The 15270-nt window shown below is 45.0% G+C and overlaps 11 non-coding genes across 11 annotated transcripts; all 11 read right to left on the bottom strand.

Moving 5' to 3' along the window:
• Positions 1-845: 845 nt before the first annotated feature.
• Positions 846-1036, bottom strand: LOC141216248 (U2 spliceosomal RNA). The gene has a single exon (XR_012285288.1). It is a non-coding gene; the product is annotated as a U2 spliceosomal RNA (small nuclear RNA).
• Positions 1037-2157: 1121 nt separating this feature from the next.
• Positions 2158-2348, bottom strand: LOC141215332 (U2 spliceosomal RNA). Its single transcript, XR_012284401.1, has one exon. It is a non-coding gene; the product is annotated as a U2 spliceosomal RNA (small nuclear RNA).
• A 1120-nt stretch (positions 2349-3468) lies between these two features.
• On the bottom strand, positions 3469-3659 carry LOC141215331 (U2 spliceosomal RNA). Its single transcript, XR_012284400.1, has one exon. It is a non-coding gene; the product is annotated as a U2 spliceosomal RNA (small nuclear RNA).
• Positions 3660-4782: 1123 nt separating this feature from the next.
• On the bottom strand, positions 4783-4973 carry LOC141215330 (U2 spliceosomal RNA). Its single transcript, XR_012284399.1, has one exon. It is a non-coding gene; the product is annotated as a U2 spliceosomal RNA (small nuclear RNA).
• A 1122-nt stretch (positions 4974-6095) lies between these two features.
• Positions 6096-6286, bottom strand: LOC141215329 (U2 spliceosomal RNA). Its single transcript, XR_012284398.1, has one exon. It is a non-coding gene; the product is annotated as a U2 spliceosomal RNA (small nuclear RNA).
• Positions 6287-7409: 1123 nt separating this feature from the next.
• LOC141215328 (U2 spliceosomal RNA) lies at positions 7410-7600 on the bottom strand. Its single transcript, XR_012284397.1, has one exon. It is a non-coding gene; the product is annotated as a U2 spliceosomal RNA (small nuclear RNA).
• Positions 7601-8721: 1121 nt separating this feature from the next.
• LOC141215326 (U2 spliceosomal RNA) lies at positions 8722-8912 on the bottom strand. The gene has a single exon (XR_012284395.1). It is a non-coding gene; the product is annotated as a U2 spliceosomal RNA (small nuclear RNA).
• Positions 8913-10033: 1121 nt separating this feature from the next.
• Positions 10034-10224, bottom strand: LOC141215325 (U2 spliceosomal RNA). The gene has a single exon (XR_012284394.1). It is a non-coding gene; the product is annotated as a U2 spliceosomal RNA (small nuclear RNA).
• Positions 10225-11346: 1122 nt separating this feature from the next.
• On the bottom strand, positions 11347-11537 carry LOC141215324 (U2 spliceosomal RNA). The gene has a single exon (XR_012284393.1). It is a non-coding gene; the product is annotated as a U2 spliceosomal RNA (small nuclear RNA).
• A 1121-nt stretch (positions 11538-12658) lies between these two features.
• LOC141215323 (U2 spliceosomal RNA) lies at positions 12659-12849 on the bottom strand. Its single transcript, XR_012284392.1, has one exon. It is a non-coding gene; the product is annotated as a U2 spliceosomal RNA (small nuclear RNA).
• A 1120-nt stretch (positions 12850-13969) lies between these two features.
• LOC141215322 (U2 spliceosomal RNA) lies at positions 13970-14160 on the bottom strand. Its single transcript, XR_012284391.1, has one exon. It is a non-coding gene; the product is annotated as a U2 spliceosomal RNA (small nuclear RNA).
• Between the last annotated feature and the right edge of the window lie 1110 nt (positions 14161-15270).

The raw sequence follows: 15270 nt of genomic DNA, 5'->3' as shown, positions 1-15270 counted from the left end.
CGAGCAGCTGTCTACCCTTAGCAGGAGGGTTGCTGATTAATTACCTCTCCTGCTGCTGCTGCTGCTGGCTGTCCAGCAGCAGACTGAAGGTGGCTGCTGCTGTGCGCAGGTATATAAAGGCTCAGAGCCTATTATGACACGCGCAGCCAGCGTTCCATTGCCACATTCCGTCTACTGCAGGCGGGATACCTGGATGGCTGAATGTCACTGAGAAGCTCACAGAGACCGCCATAAGCAACAGTTTAAAAGAATGCCACAGACTAATCAACCAAACTTTTTGGGTTGGTTTCTCTTTTATAGTCTGCAGGCATTAAATGAAAGAAGTCAGTGTTCCAGCAGAGGGAGACAACATTTCAGAAAAGGCATTGTAGCAAACCAAAAAAGAAATTTTAAGCGCAGCAGAGTAACCAGCTCACATACCTGTTAGCTCAGGTGAGTTTAAAAGGCTGCTGTTGATAACAAGGGCATTTGCTAAATAGATGGTGTGTGTGCAACAATATACTGAAAGGTCAATTATATTGTGCAGCTTATCTCACCACCTGTAGTTATTTAGGTGAAAGCTCCAAAATGCTTGCCTAATATGTCTGTTTATCCAAAAGGAAGTATAGAGGGAGAGCTAGATAGATAGCATTGCATTACATTACATTACATGGCAATGCAATGCACAGTTGCTGAAGTTGAACCAAAATGAGCTTGTCATCTGGCTTCTGCAACTTTTAACATGAAAAATCCAATGAGGAGAAGAAAAGCAAAGCCAAAGAGTCCATCCCAAAATCCGACAAACAAGCAAAATGAACAAAAAGCATTGAATTCAATTCTTTCTGATTTTAGAAACTGCATTAAAGAAGGGGTGCACCGATCCTGGAGATACTGCAATACCAGGTCAATGCGTGGAGTGGACAGAGCAAGCTCTTTTTCCATCTCCCTGTTCTAAAAATCCATTTAATATATGGTCCCCAGATAGGGGACGTATCAGATATTAAACTGATAAGAACAGATACTACACTTGATCTTAGCCAAAAGGCCGAGAAGCGATAACCAGAATTGGTTTCCGACTACGGTGCCACCCAAGGATTCTGAAAAGTCCATTTGTGGAGATGGCCACCTGGACTCCCGTTAAGAAGACATGCTGTCAACCTCTAGATCCCTCACATGCCTGCACTCTTCGGCTTGCTGCTGCTGCAATCCACGCGTTTTAGATCTGCATAACTCCACCTCTTTTAGCACAGTACCCTCAACCCCCGGCTGTTCCCACCCGCCTCAACACCGTTGGAAGGGAGGAGAACCAATTAAGGCGGGGGGGGGGGTGGAACGAGCAGCTGTCTACCCTTAGCAGGAGGGTTGCTGATTAATTACCTCTCCTGCTGCTGCTGCTGCTGGCTGTCCAGCAGCAGACTGAAGGTGGCTGCTGCTGTGCGCAGGTATATAAAGGCTCAGAGCCTATTATGACACGCGCAGCCAGCGTTCCATTGCCACATTCCGTCTACTGCAGGCGGGATACCTGGATGGCTGAATGTCACTGAGAAGCTCACAGAGACCGCCATAAGCAACAGTTTAAAAGAATGCCACAGACTAATCAACCAAACTTTTTGGGTTGGTTTCTCTTTTATAGTCTGCAGGCATTAAATGAAAGAAGTCAGTGTTCCAGCAGAGGGAGACAACGTTTCAGAAAAGGCATTGTAGCAAACCAAAAAAGAAATTTTAAGCGCAGCAGAGTAACCAGCTCACATACCTGTTAGCTCAGGTGAGTTTAAAAGGCTGCTGTTGATAACAAGGGCATTTGCTAAATAGATGGTGTGTGTGCAACAATATACTGAAAGGTCAATTATATTGTGCAGCTTATCTCACCACCTGTAGTTATTTAGGTGAAAGCTCCAAAATGCTTGCCTAATATGTCTGTTTATCCAAAAGGAAGTATAGAGGGAGAGCTAGATAGATAGCATTGCATTACATTACATTACATGGCAATGCAATGCACAGTTGCTGAAGTTGAACCAAAATGAGCTTGTCATCTGGCTTCTGCAACTTTTAACATGAAAAATCCAATGAGGAGAAGAAAAGCAAAGCCAAAGAGTCCATCCCAAAATCCGACAAACAAGCAAAATGAACAAAAAGCATTGAATTCAATTCTTTCTGATTTTAGAAACTGCATTAAAGAAGGGGTGCACCGGTCCTGGAGATACTGCAATACCAGGTCAATGCGTGGAGTGGACAGAGCAAGCTCTTTTTCCATCTCCCTGTTCTAAAAATCCATTTAATATATGGTCCCCAGATAGGGGACGTATCAGATATTAAACTGATAAGAACAGATACTACACTTGATCTTAGCCAAAAGGCCGAGAAGCGATAACCAGAATTGGTTTCCGACTATGGTGCCACCCAAGGATTCTGAAAAGTCCATTTGTGGAGATGGCCACCTGGACTCCCGTTAAGAAGACATGCTGTCAACCTCTAGATCCCTCACATGCCTGCACTTTTCGGCTTGCTGCTGCTGCAATCCACGCGTTTTAGATCTGCATAACTCCACCTCTTTTAGCACAGTACCCTCAACCCCCGGCTGTTCCCACCCGCCTCAACACCGTTGGAAGGGAGGAGAACCAATTAAGGCGGGGGGGGGGTGGAACGAGCAGCTGTCTACCCTTAGCAGGAGGGTTGCTGATTAATTACCTCTCCTGCTGCTGCTGCTGCTGGCTGTCCAGCAGCAGACTGAAGGTGGCTGCTGCTGTGCGCAGGTATATAAAGGCTCAGAGCATATTATGACACGCGCAGCCAGCGTTCCATTGCCACATTCCGTCTACTGCAGGCGGGATACCTGGATGGCTGAATGTCACTGAGAAGCTCACAGAGACCGCCATAAGCAACAGTTTAAAAGAATGCCACAGACTAATCAACCAAACTTTTTGGGTTGGTTTCTCTTTTATAGTCTGCAGGCATTAAATGAAAGAAGTCAGTGTTCCAGCAGAGGGAGACAACGTTTCAGAAAAGACATTGTAGCAAACCAAAAAAGAAATTTTAAGCGCAGCAGAGTAACCAGCTCACATACCTGTTAGCTCAGGTGAGTTTAAAAGGCTGCTGTTGATAACAAGGGCATTTGCTAAATAGATGGTGTGTGTGCAACAATATACTGAAAGGTCAATTATATTGTGCAGCTTATCTCACCACCTGTAGTTATTTAGGTGAAAGCTCCAAAATGCTTGCCTAATATGTCTGTTTATCCAAAAGGAAGTATAGAGGGAGAGCTAGATAGATAGCATTGCATTACATTACATTACATGGCAATGCAATGCACAGTTGCTGAAGTTGAACCAAAATGAGCTTGTCATCTGGCTTCTGCAACTTTTAACATGAAAAATCCAATGAGGAGAAGAAAAGCAAAGCCAAAGAGTCCATCCCAAAATCCGACAAACAAGCAAAATGAACAAAAAGCATTGAATTCAATTCTTTCTGATTTTAGAAACTGCATTAAAGAAGGGGTGCACCGGTCCTGGAGATACTGCAATACCAGGTCAATGCGTGGAGTGGACAGAGCAAGCTCTTTTTCCATCTCCCTGTTCTAAAAATCCATTTAATATATGGTCCCCAGATAGGGGACGTATCAGATATTAAACTGATAAGAACAGATACTACACTTGATCTTAGCCAAAAGGCCGAGAAGCGATAACCAGAATTGGTTTCCGACTACGGTGCCACCCAAGGATTCTGAAAAGTCCATTTGTGGAGATGGCCACCTGGACTCCCGTTAAGAAGACATGCTGTCAACCTCTAGATCCCTCACATGCCTGCACTTTTCGGCTTGCTGCTGCTGCAATCCACGCGTTTTAGATCTGCATAACTCCACCTCTTTTAGCACAGTACCCTCAACCCCCGGCTGTTCCCACCCGCCTCAACACCGTTGGAAGGGAGGAGAACCAATTAAGGCGGGGGGGTGGGGGTGGAACGAGCAGCTGTCTACCCTTAGCAGGAGGGTTGCTGATTAATTACCTCTCCTGCTGCTGCTGCTGCTGGCTGTCCAGCAGCAGACTGAAGGTGGCTGCTGCTGTGCGCAGGTATATAAAGGCTCAGAGCCTATTATGACACGCGCAGCCAGCGTTCCATTGCCACATTCCGTCTACTGCAGGCGAGATACCTGGATGGCTGAATGTCACTGAGAAGCTCACAGAGACCGCCATAAGCAACAGTTTAAAAGAATGCCACAGACTAATCAACCAAACTTTTTGGGTTGGTTTCTCTTTTATAGTCTGCAGGCATTAAATGAAAGAAGTCAGTGTTCCAGCAGAGGGAGACAACGTTTCAGAAAAGGCATTGTAGCAAACCAAAAAAGAAATTTTAAGCGCAGCAGAGTAACCAGCTCACATACCTGTTAGCTCAGGTGAGTTTAAAAGGCTGCTGTTGATAACAAGGGCATTTGCTAAATAGATGGTGTGTGTGCAACAATATACTGAAAGGTCAATTATATTGTGCAGCTTATCTCACCACCTGTAGTTATTTAGGTGAAAGCTCCAAAATGCTTGCCTAATATGTCTGTTTATCCAAAAGGAAGTATAGAGGGAGAGCTAGATAGATAGCATTGCATTACATTACATTACATGGCAATGCAATGCACAGTTGCTGAAGTTGAACCAAAATGAGCTTGTCATCTGGCTTCTGCAACTTTTAACATGAAAAATCCAATGAGGAGAAGAAAAGCAAAGCCAAAGAGTCCATCCCAAAATCCGACAAACAAGCAAAATGAACAAAAAGCATTGAATTCAATTCTTTCTGATTTTAGAAACTGCATTAAAGAAGGGGTGCACCGGTCCTGGAGATACTGCAATACCAGGTCAATGCGTGGAGTGGACAGAGCAAGCTCTTTTTCCATCTCCCTGTTCTAAAAATCCATTTAATATATGGTCCCCAGATAGGGGACGTATCAGATATTAAACTGATAAGAACAGATACTACACTTGATCTTAGCCAAAAGGCCGAGAAGCGATAACCAGAATTGCTTTCCGACTACGGTGCCACCCAAGGATTCTGAAAAGTTCATTTGTGGAGATGGCCACCTGGACTCCCGTTAAGAAGACATGCTGTCAACCTCTAGATCCCTCACATGCCTGCACTTTTCGGCTTGCTGCTGCTGCAATCCACGCGTTTTAGATCTGCATAACTCCACCTCTTTTAGCACAGTACCCTCAACCCCCGGCTGTTCCCACCCGCCTCAACACCGTTGGAAGGGAGGAGAACCAATTAAGGCGGGGGGGGGGGGTGGAACGAGCAGCTGTCTACCCTTAGCAGGAGGGTTGCTGATTAATTACCTCTCCTGCTGCTGCTGCTGCTGGCTGTCCAGCAGCAGACTGAAGGTGGCTGCTGCTGTGCGCAGGTATATAAAGGCTCAGAGCCTATTATGACACGCGCAGCCAGCGTTCCATTGCCACATTCCGTCTACTGCAGGCGGGATACCTGGATGGCTGAATGTCACTGAGAAGCTCACAGAGACCGCCATAAGCAACAGTTTAAAAGAATGCCACAGACTAATCAACCAAACTTTTTGGGTTGGTTTCTCTTTTATAGTCTGCAGGCATTAAATGAAAGAAGTCAGTGTTCCAGCAGAGGGAGACAACGTTTCAGAAAAGACATTGTAGCAAACCAAAAAAGAAATTTTAAGCGCAGCAGAGTAACCAGCTCACATACCTGTTAGCTCAGGTGAGTTTAAAAGGCTGCTGTTGATAACAAGGGCATTTGCTAAATAGATGGTGTGTGTGCAACAATATACTGAAAGGTCAATTATATTGTGCAGCTTATCTCACCACCTGTAGTTATTTAGGTGAAAGCTCCAAAATGCTTGCCTAATATGTCTGTTTATCCAAAAGGAAGTATAGAGGGAGAGCTAGATAGATAGCATTGCATTACATTACATTACATGGCAATGCAATGCACAGTTGCTGAAGTTGAACCAAAATGAGCTTGTCATCTGGCTTCTGCAACTTTTAACATGAAAAATCCAATGAGGAGAAGAAAAGCAAAGCCAAAGAGTCCATCCCAAAATCCGACAAACAAGCAAAATGAACAAAAAGCATTGAATTCAATTCTTTCTGATTTTAGAAACTGCATTAAAGAAGGGGTGCACCGGTCCTGGAGATACTGCAATACCAGGTCAATGCGTGGAGTGGACAGAGCAAGCTCTTTTTCCATCTCCCTGTTCTAAAAATCCATTTAATATATGGTCCCCAGATAGGGGACGTATCAGATATTAAACTGATAAGAACAGATACTACACTTGATCTTAGCCAAAAGGCCGAGAAGCGATAACCAGAATTGGTTTCCGACTACGGTGCCACCCAAGGATTCTGAAAAGTCCATTTGTGGAGATGGCCACCTGGACTCCCGTTAAGAAGACATGCTGTCAACCTCTAGATCCCTCACATGCCTGCACTTTTCGGCTTGCTGCTGCTGCAATCCACGCGTTTTAGATCTGCATAACTCCACCTCTTTTAGCACAGTACCCTCAACCCCCGGCTGTTCCCACCCGCCTCAACACCGTTGGAAGGGAGGAGAACCAATTAAGGCGGGGGGGTGGGGGTGGAACGAGCAGCTGTCTACCCTTAGCAGGAGGGTTGCTGATTAATTACCTCTCCTGCTGCTGCTGCTGCTGGCTGTCCAGCAGCAGACTGAAGGTGGCTGCTGCTGTGCGCAGGTATATAAAGGCTCAGAGCCTATTATGACACGCGCAGCCAGCGTTCCATTGCCACATTCCGTCTACTGCAGGCGAGATACCTGGATGGCTGAATGTCACTGAGAAGCTCACAGAGACCGCCATAAGCAACAGTTTAAAAGAATGCCACAGACTAATCAACCAAACTTTTTGGGTTGGTTTCTCTTTTATAGTCTGCAGGCATTAAATGAAAGAAGTCAGTGTTCCAGCAGAGGGAGACAACGTTTCAGAAAAGGCATTGTAGCAAACCAAAAAAGAAATTTTAAGCGCAGCAGAGTAACCAGCTCACATACCTGTTAGCTCAGGTGAGTTTAAAAGGCTGCTGTTGATAACAAGGGCATTTGCTAAATAGATGGTGTGTGTGCAACAATATACTGAAAGGTCAATTATATTGTGCAGCTTATCTCACCACCTGTAGTTATTTAGGTGAAAGCTCCAAAATGCTTGCCTAATATGTCTGTTTATCCAAAAGGAAGTATAGAGGGAGAGCTAGATAGATAGCATTGCATTACATTACATTACATGGCAATGCAATGCACAGTTGCTGAAGTTGAACCAAAATGAGCTTGTCATCTGGCTTCTGCAACTTTTAACATGAAAAATCCAATGAGGAGAAGAAAAGCAAAGCCAAAGAGTCCATCCCAAAATCCGACAAACAAGCAAAATGAACAAAAAGCATTGAATTCAATTCTTTCTGATTTTAGAAACTGCATTAAAGAAGGGGTGCACCGGTCCTGGAGATACTGCAATACCAGGTCAATGCGTGGAGTGGACAGAGCAAGCTCTTTTTCCATCTCCCTGTTCTAAAAATCCATTTAATATATGGTCCCCAGATAGGGGACGTATCAGATATTAAACTGATAAGAACAGATACTACACTTGATCTTAGCCAAAAGGCCGAGAAGCGATAACCAGAATTGCTTTCCGACTACGGTGCCACCCAAGGATTCTGAAAAGTTCATTTGTGGAGATGGCCACCTGGACTCCCGTTAAGAAGACATGCTGTCAACCTCTAGATCCCTCACATGCCTGCACTTTTCGGCTTGCTGCTGCTGCAATCCACGCGTTTTAGATCTGCATAACTCCACCTCTTTTAGCACAGTACCCTCAACCCCCGGCTGTTCCCACCCGCCTCAACACCGTTGGAAGGGAGGAGAACCAATTAAGGCGGGGGGGGGGGTGGAACGAGCAGCTGTCTACCCTTAGCAGGAGGGTTGCTGATTAATTACCTCTCCTGCTGCTGCTGCTGCTGGCTGTCCAGCAGCAGACTGAAGGTGGCTGCTGCTGTGCGCAGGTATATAAAGGCTCAGAGCCTATTATGACACGCGCAGCCAGCGTTCCATTGCCACATTCCGTCTACTGCAGGCGGGATACCTGGATGGCTGAATGTCACTGAGAAGCTCACAGAGACCGCCATAAGCAACAGTTTAAAAGAATGCCACAGACTAATCAACCAAACTTTTTGGGTTGGTTTCTCTTTTATAGTCTGCAGGCATTAAATGAAAGAAGTCAGTGTTCCAGCAGAGGGAGACAACGTTTCAGAAAAGGCATTGTAGCAAACCAAAAAAGAAATTTTAAGCGCAGCAGAGTAACCAGCTCACATACCTGTTAGCTCAGGTGAGTTTAAAAGGCTGCTGTTGATAACAAGGGCATTTGCTAAATAGATGGTGTGTGTGCAACAATATACTGAAAGGTCAATTATATTGTGCAGCTTATCTCACCACCTGTAGTTATTTAGGTGAAAGCTCCAAAATGCTTGCCTAATATGTCTGTTTATCCAAAAGGAAGTATAGAGGGAGAGCTAGATAGATAGCATTGCATTACATTACATTACATGGCAATGCAATGCACAGTTGCTGAAGTTGAACCAAAATGAGCTTGTCATCTGGCTTCTGCAACTTTTAACATGAAAAATCCAATGAGGAGAAGAAAAGCAAAGCCAAAGAGTCCATCCCAAAATCCGACAAACAAGCAAAATGAACAAAAAGCATTGAATTCAATTCTTTCTGATTTTAGAAACTGCATTAAAGAAGGGGTGCACCGGTCCTGGAGATACTGCAATACCAGGTCAATGCGTGGAGTGGACAGAGCAAGCTCTTTTTCCATCTCCCTGTTCTAAAAATCCATTTAATATATGGTCCCCAGATAGGGGACGTATCAGATATTAAACTGATAAGAACAGATACTACACTTGATCTTAGCCAAAAGGCCGAGAAGCGATAACCAGAATTGCTTTCCGACTACGGTGCCACCCAAGGATTCTGAAAAGTTCATTTGTGGAGATGGCCACCTGGACTCCCATTAAGAAGACATGCTGTCAACCTCTAGATCCCTCACATGCCTGCACTTTTCGGCTTGCTGCTGCTGCAATCCACGCGTTTTAGATCTGCATAACTCCACCTCTTTTAGCACAGTACCCTCAACCCCCGGCTGTTCCCACCCGCCTCAACACCGTTGGAAGGGAGGAGAACCAATTAAGGCGGGGGGGGGGGTGGAACGAGCAGCTGTCTACCCTTAGCAGGAGGGTTGCTGATTAATTACCTCTCCTGCTGCTGCTGCTGCTGGCTGTCCAGCAGCAGACTGAAGGTGGCTGCTGCTGTGCGCAGGTATATAAAGGCTCAGAGCCTATTATGACACGCGCAGCCAGCGTTCCATTGCCACATTCCGTCTACTGCAGGCGGGATACCTGGATGGCTGAATGTCACTGAGAAGCTCACAGAGACCGCCATAAGCAACAGTTTAAAAGAATGCCACAGACTAATCAACCAAACTTTTTGGGTTGGTTTCTCTTTTATAGTCTGCAGGCATTAAATGAAAGAAGTCAGTGTTCCAGCAGAGGGAGACAACGTTTCAGAAAAGGCATTGTAGCAAACCAAATAAGAAATTTTAAGCGCAGCAGAGTAACCAGCTCACATACCTGTTAGCTCAGGTGAGTTTAAAAGGCTGCTGTTGATAACAAGGGCATTTGCTAAATAGATGGTGTGTGTGCAACAATATACTGAAAGGTCAATTATATTGTGCAGCTTATCTCACCACCTGTAGTTATTTAGGTGAAAGCTCCAAAATGCTTGCCTAATATGTCTGTTTATCCAAAAGGAAGTATAGAGGGAGAGCTAGATAGATAGCATTGCATTACATTACATTACATGGCAATGCAATGCACAGTTGCTGAAGTTGAACCAAAATGAGCTTGTCATCTGGCTTCTGCAACTTTTAACATGAAAAATCCAATGAGGAGAAGAAAAGCAAAGCCAAAGAGTCCATCCCAAAATCCGACAAACAAGCAAAATGAACAAAAAGCATTGAATTCAATTCTTTCTAGTTTTAGAAACTGCATTAAAGAAGGGGTGCACCGGTCCTGGAGATACTGCAATACCAGGTCAATGCGTGGAGTGGACAGAGCAAGCTCTTTTTCCATCTCCCTGTTCTAAAAATCCATTTAATATATGGTCCCCAGATAGGGGACGTATCAGATATTAAACTGATAAGAACAGATACTACACTTGATCTTAGCCAAAAGGCCGAGAAGCGATAACCAGAATTGGTTTCCGACTACGGTGCCACCCAAGGATTCTGAAAAGTCCTTTTGTGGAGATGGCCACCTGGACTCCCGTTAAGAAGACATGCTGTCAACCTCTAGATCCCTCACATGCCTGCACTTTTCGGCTTGCTGCTGCTGCAATCCACGCGTTTTAGATCTGCATAACTCCACCTCTTTTAGCACAGTACCCTCAACCCCCGGCTGTTCCCACCCGCCTCAACACCGTTGGAAGGGAGGAGAACCAATTAAGGCGGGGGGGGGGGGGTGGAACGAGCAGCTGTCTACCCTTAGCAGGAGGGTTGCTGATTAATTACCTCTCCTGCTGCTGCTGCTGCTGGCTGTCCAGCAGCAGACTGAAGGTGGCTGCTGCTGTGCGCAGGTATATAAAGGCTCAGAGCCTATTATGACACGCGCAGCCAGCGTTCCATTGCCACATTCCGTCTACTGCAGGCGGGATACCTGGCTGGCTGAATGTCGCTGAGAAGCTCACAGAGACCGCCATAAGCAACAGTTTAAAAGAATGCCACAGACTAATCAACCAAACTTTTTGGGTTGGTTTCTCTTTTATAGTCTGCAGGCATTAAATGAAAGAAGTCAGTGTTCCAGCAGAGGGAGACAACGTTTCAGAAAAGGCATTGTAGCAAACCAAAAAAGAAATTTTAAGCGCAGCAGAGTAACCAGCTCACATACCTGTTAGCTCAGGTGAGTTTAAAGGCTGCTGTTGATAACAAGGGCATTTGCTAAATAGATGGTGTGTGTGCAACAATATACTGAAAGGTCAATTATATTGTGCAGCTTATCTCACCACCTGTAGTTATTTAGGTGAAAGCTCCAAAATGCTTGCCTAATATGTCTGTTTATCCAAAAGGAAGTATAGAGGGAGAGCTAGATAGATAGCATTGCATTACATTACATTACATGGCAATGCAATGCACAGTTGCTGAAGTTGAACCAAAATGAGCTTGTCATCTGGCTTCTGCAACTTTTAACATGAAAAATCCAATGAGGAGAAGAAAAGCAAAGCCAAAGAGTCCATCCCAAAATCCGACAAACAAGCAAAATGAACAAAAAGCATTGAATTCAATTCTTTCTAGTTTTAGAAACTGCATTAAAGAAGGGGTGCACCGGTCCTGGAGATACTGCAATACCAGGTCAATGCGTGGAGTGGACAGAGCAAGCTCTTTTTCCATCTCCCTGTTCTAAAAATCCATTTAATATATGGTCCCCAGATAGGGGACGTATCAGATATTAAACTGATAAGAACAGATACTACACTTGATCTTAGCCAAAAGGCCGAGAAGCGATAACCAGAATTGGTTTCCGACTACGGTGCCACCCAAGGATTCTGAAAAGTCCTTTTGTGGAGATGGCCACCTGGACTCCCGTTAAGAAGACATGCTGTCAACCTCTAGATCCCTCACATGCCTGCACTTTTCGGCTTGCTGCTGCTGCAATCCACGCGTTTTAGATCTGCATAACTCCACCTCTTTTAGCACAGTACCCTCAACCCCCGGCTGTTCCCACCCGCCTCAACACCGTTGGAAGGGAGGAGAACCAATTAAGGCGGGGGGGGGGGTGGAACGAGCAGCTGTCTACCCTTAGCAGGAGGGTTGCTGATTAATTACCTCTCCTGCTGCTGCTGCTGCTGGCTGTCCAGCAGCAGACTGAAGGTGGCTGCTGCTGTGCGCAGGTATATAAAGGCTCAGAGCCTATTATGACACGCGCAGCCAGCGTTCCATTGCCACATTCCGTCTACTGCAGGCGGGATACCTGGATGGCTGAATGTCACTGAGAAGCTCACAGAGACCGCCATAAGCAACAGTTTAAAAGAATGCCACAGACTAATCAACCAAACTTTTTGGGTTGGTTTCTCTTTTATAGTCTGCAGGCATTAAATGAAAGAAGTCAGTGTTCCAGCAGAGGGAGACAACGTTTCAGAAAAGGCATTGTAGCAAACCAAAAAAGAAATTTTAAGCGCAGCAGAGTAACCAGCTCACATACCTGTTAGCTCAGGTGAGTTTAAAAGGCTGCTGTTGATAACAAGGGCATTTGCTAAATAGATGGTGTGTGTGCAACAATATACTGAAAGGTCAATTATATTGTGCAGCTTATCTCACCACCTGTAGTTATTTAGGTGAAAGCTCCAAAATGCTTGCCTAATATGTCTGTTTATCCAAAAGGAAGTATAGAGGGAGAGCTAGATAGATAGCATTGCATTACATTACATTACATGGCAATGCAATGCACAGTTGCTGAAGTTGAACCAAAATGAGCTTGTCATCTGGCTTCTGCAACTTTTAACATGAAAAATCCAATGAGGAGAAGAAAAGCAAAGCCAAAGAGTCCATCCCAAAATCCGACAAACAAGCAAAATGAACAAAAAGCATTGAATTCAATTCTTTCTGATTTTAGAAACTGCATTAAAGAAGGGGTGCACCGGTCCTGGAGATACTGCAATACCAGGTCAATGCGTGGAGTGGACAGAGCAAGCTCTTTTTCCATCTCCCTGTTCTAAAAATCCATTTAATATATGGTCCCCAGATAGGGGACGTATCAGATATTAAACTGATAAGAACAGATACTACACTTGATCTTAGCCAAAAGGCCGAGAAGCGATAACCAGAATTGGATTCCGACTACTGTGCCACCCAAGGATTCTGAAAAGTCCATTTGTGGAGATGGCCACCTGGACTCCCGTTAAGAAGACATGCTGTCAACCTCTAGATCCCTCACATGCCTGCACTTTTCGGCTTGCTGCTGCTGCTATCCACGCGTTTTAGATCTGCATAACTCCACCTCTTTTAGCACAGTACCCTCAACCCCCGGCTGTTCCCACCCGCCTCAACACCGTTGGAAGGGAGGAGAACCAATTAAGGCGGGGGGGGGGTGGAACGAGCAGCTGTCTACCCTTAGCAGGAGGGTTGCTGATTAATTACCTCTCCTGCTGCTGCTGCTGCTGGCTGTCCAGCAGCAGACTGAAGGTGGCTGCTGCTGTGCGCAGGTATATAAAGGCTCAGAGCCTATTATGACACGCGCAGCCAGCGTTCCATTGCCACATTCCGTCTACTGCAGGCGGGATACCTGGATGGCTGAATGTCACTGAGAAGCTCACAGAGACCGCCATAAGCAACAGTTTAAAAGAATGCCACAGACTAATCAACCAAACTTTTTGGGTTGGTTTCTCTTTTATAGTCTGCAGGCATTAAATGAAAGAAGTCAGTGTTCCAGAAGAGGGAGACAACGTTTCAGAAAAGGCATTGTAGCAAACCAAAAAAGAAATTTTAAGCGCAGCAGAGTAACCAGCTCACATACCTGTTAGCTCAGGTGAGTTTAAAAGGCTGCTGTTGATAACAAGGGCATTTGCTAAATAGATGGTGTGTGTGCAACAATATACTGAAAGGTCAATTATATTGTGCAGCTTATCTCACCACCTGTAGTTATTTAGGTGAAAGCTCCAAAATGCTTGCCTAATATGTCTGTTTATCCAAAAGGAAGTATAGAGGGAGAGCTAGATAGATAGCATTGCATTACATTACATTACATGGCAATGCAATGCACAGTTGCTGAAGTTGAACCAAAATGAGCTTGTCATCTGGCTTCTGCAACTTTTAACATGAAAAATCCAATGAGGAGAAGAAAAGCAAAGCCAAAGAGTCCATCCCAAAATCCGACAAACAAGCAAAATGAACAAAAAGCATTGAATTCAATTCTTTCTGATTTTAGAAACTGCATTAAAGAAGGGGTGCACCGGTCCTGGAGATACTGCAATACCAGGTCAATGCGTGGAGTGGACAGAGCAAGCTCTTTTTCCATCTCCCTGTTCTAAAAATCCATTTAATATATGGTCCCCAGATAGGGGACGTATCAGATATTAAACTGATAAGAACAGATACTACACTTGATCTTAGCCAAAAGGCCGAGAAGCGATAACCAGAATTGGATTCCGACTACTGTGCCACCCAAGGATTCTGAAAAGTCCATTTGTGGAGATGGCCACCTGGACTCCCGTTAAGAAGACATGCTGTCAACCTCTAGATCCCTCACATGCCTGCACTTTTCGGCTTGCTGCTGCTGCTATCCACGCGTTTTAGATCTGCATAACTCCACCTCTTTTAGCACAGTACCCTCAACCCCCGGCTGTTCCCACCCGCCTCAACACCGTTGGAAGGGAGGAGAACCAATTAAGGCGGGGGGGGGGTGGAACGAGCAGCTGTCTACCCTTAGCAGGAGGGTTGCTGATTAATTACCTCTCCTGCTGCTGCTGCTGCTGGCTGTCCAGCAGCAGACTGAAGGTGGCTGCTGCTGTGCGCAGGTATATAAAGGCTCAGAGCCTATTATGACACGCGCAGCCAGCGTTCCATTGCCACATTCCGTCTACTGCAGGCGGGATACCTGGATGGCTGAATGTCACTGAGAAGCTCACAGAGACCGCCATAAGCAACAGTTTAAAAGAATGCCACAGACTAATCAACCAAACTTTTTGGGTTGGTTTCTCTTTTATAGTCTGCAGGCATTAAATGAAAGAAGTCAGTGTTCCAGCAGAGGGAGACAACGTTTCAGAAAAGGCATTGTAGCAAACCAAAAAAGAAATTTTAAGCGCAGCAGAGTAACCAGCTCACATACCTGTTAGCTCAGGTGAGTTTAAAAGGCTGCTGTTGATAACAAGGGCATTTGCTAAATAGATGGTGTGTGTGCAACAATATACTGAAAGGTCAATTATATTGTGCAGCTTATCTCACCACCTGTAGTTATTTAGGTGAAAGCTCCAAAATGCTTGCCTAATATGTCTGTTTATCCAAAAGGAAGTATAGAGGGAGAGCTAGATAGATAGCATTGCATTACATTACATTACATGGCAATGCAATGCACAGTTGCTGAAGTTGAACCAAAATGAGCTTGTCATCTGGCTTCTGCAACTTTTAACATGAAAAATCCAATGAGGAGAAGAAAAGCAAAGCCAAAGAGTCCATCCCAAAATCCGACAAACAAGCAAAATGAACAAAAAGCATTGAATTCAATTCTTTCTGATTTTAGAAAC

The sequence above is a fragment of the Phyllobates terribilis genome, unplaced genomic scaffold (genome assembly GCF_046119375.1).
Source record: "Phyllobates terribilis strain yellow unplaced genomic scaffold, ASM4611937v1 Scaffold_236__1_contigs__length_3049075, whole genome shotgun sequence".
In the NCBI taxonomy this organism is placed as follows: Eukaryota; Metazoa; Chordata; class Amphibia; order Anura; family Dendrobatidae; genus Phyllobates; species Phyllobates terribilis.
The sequence above is the reverse complement of the archived record's forward strand: the minus strand, read 5'-3'. Positions and strand labels throughout refer to the sequence as shown.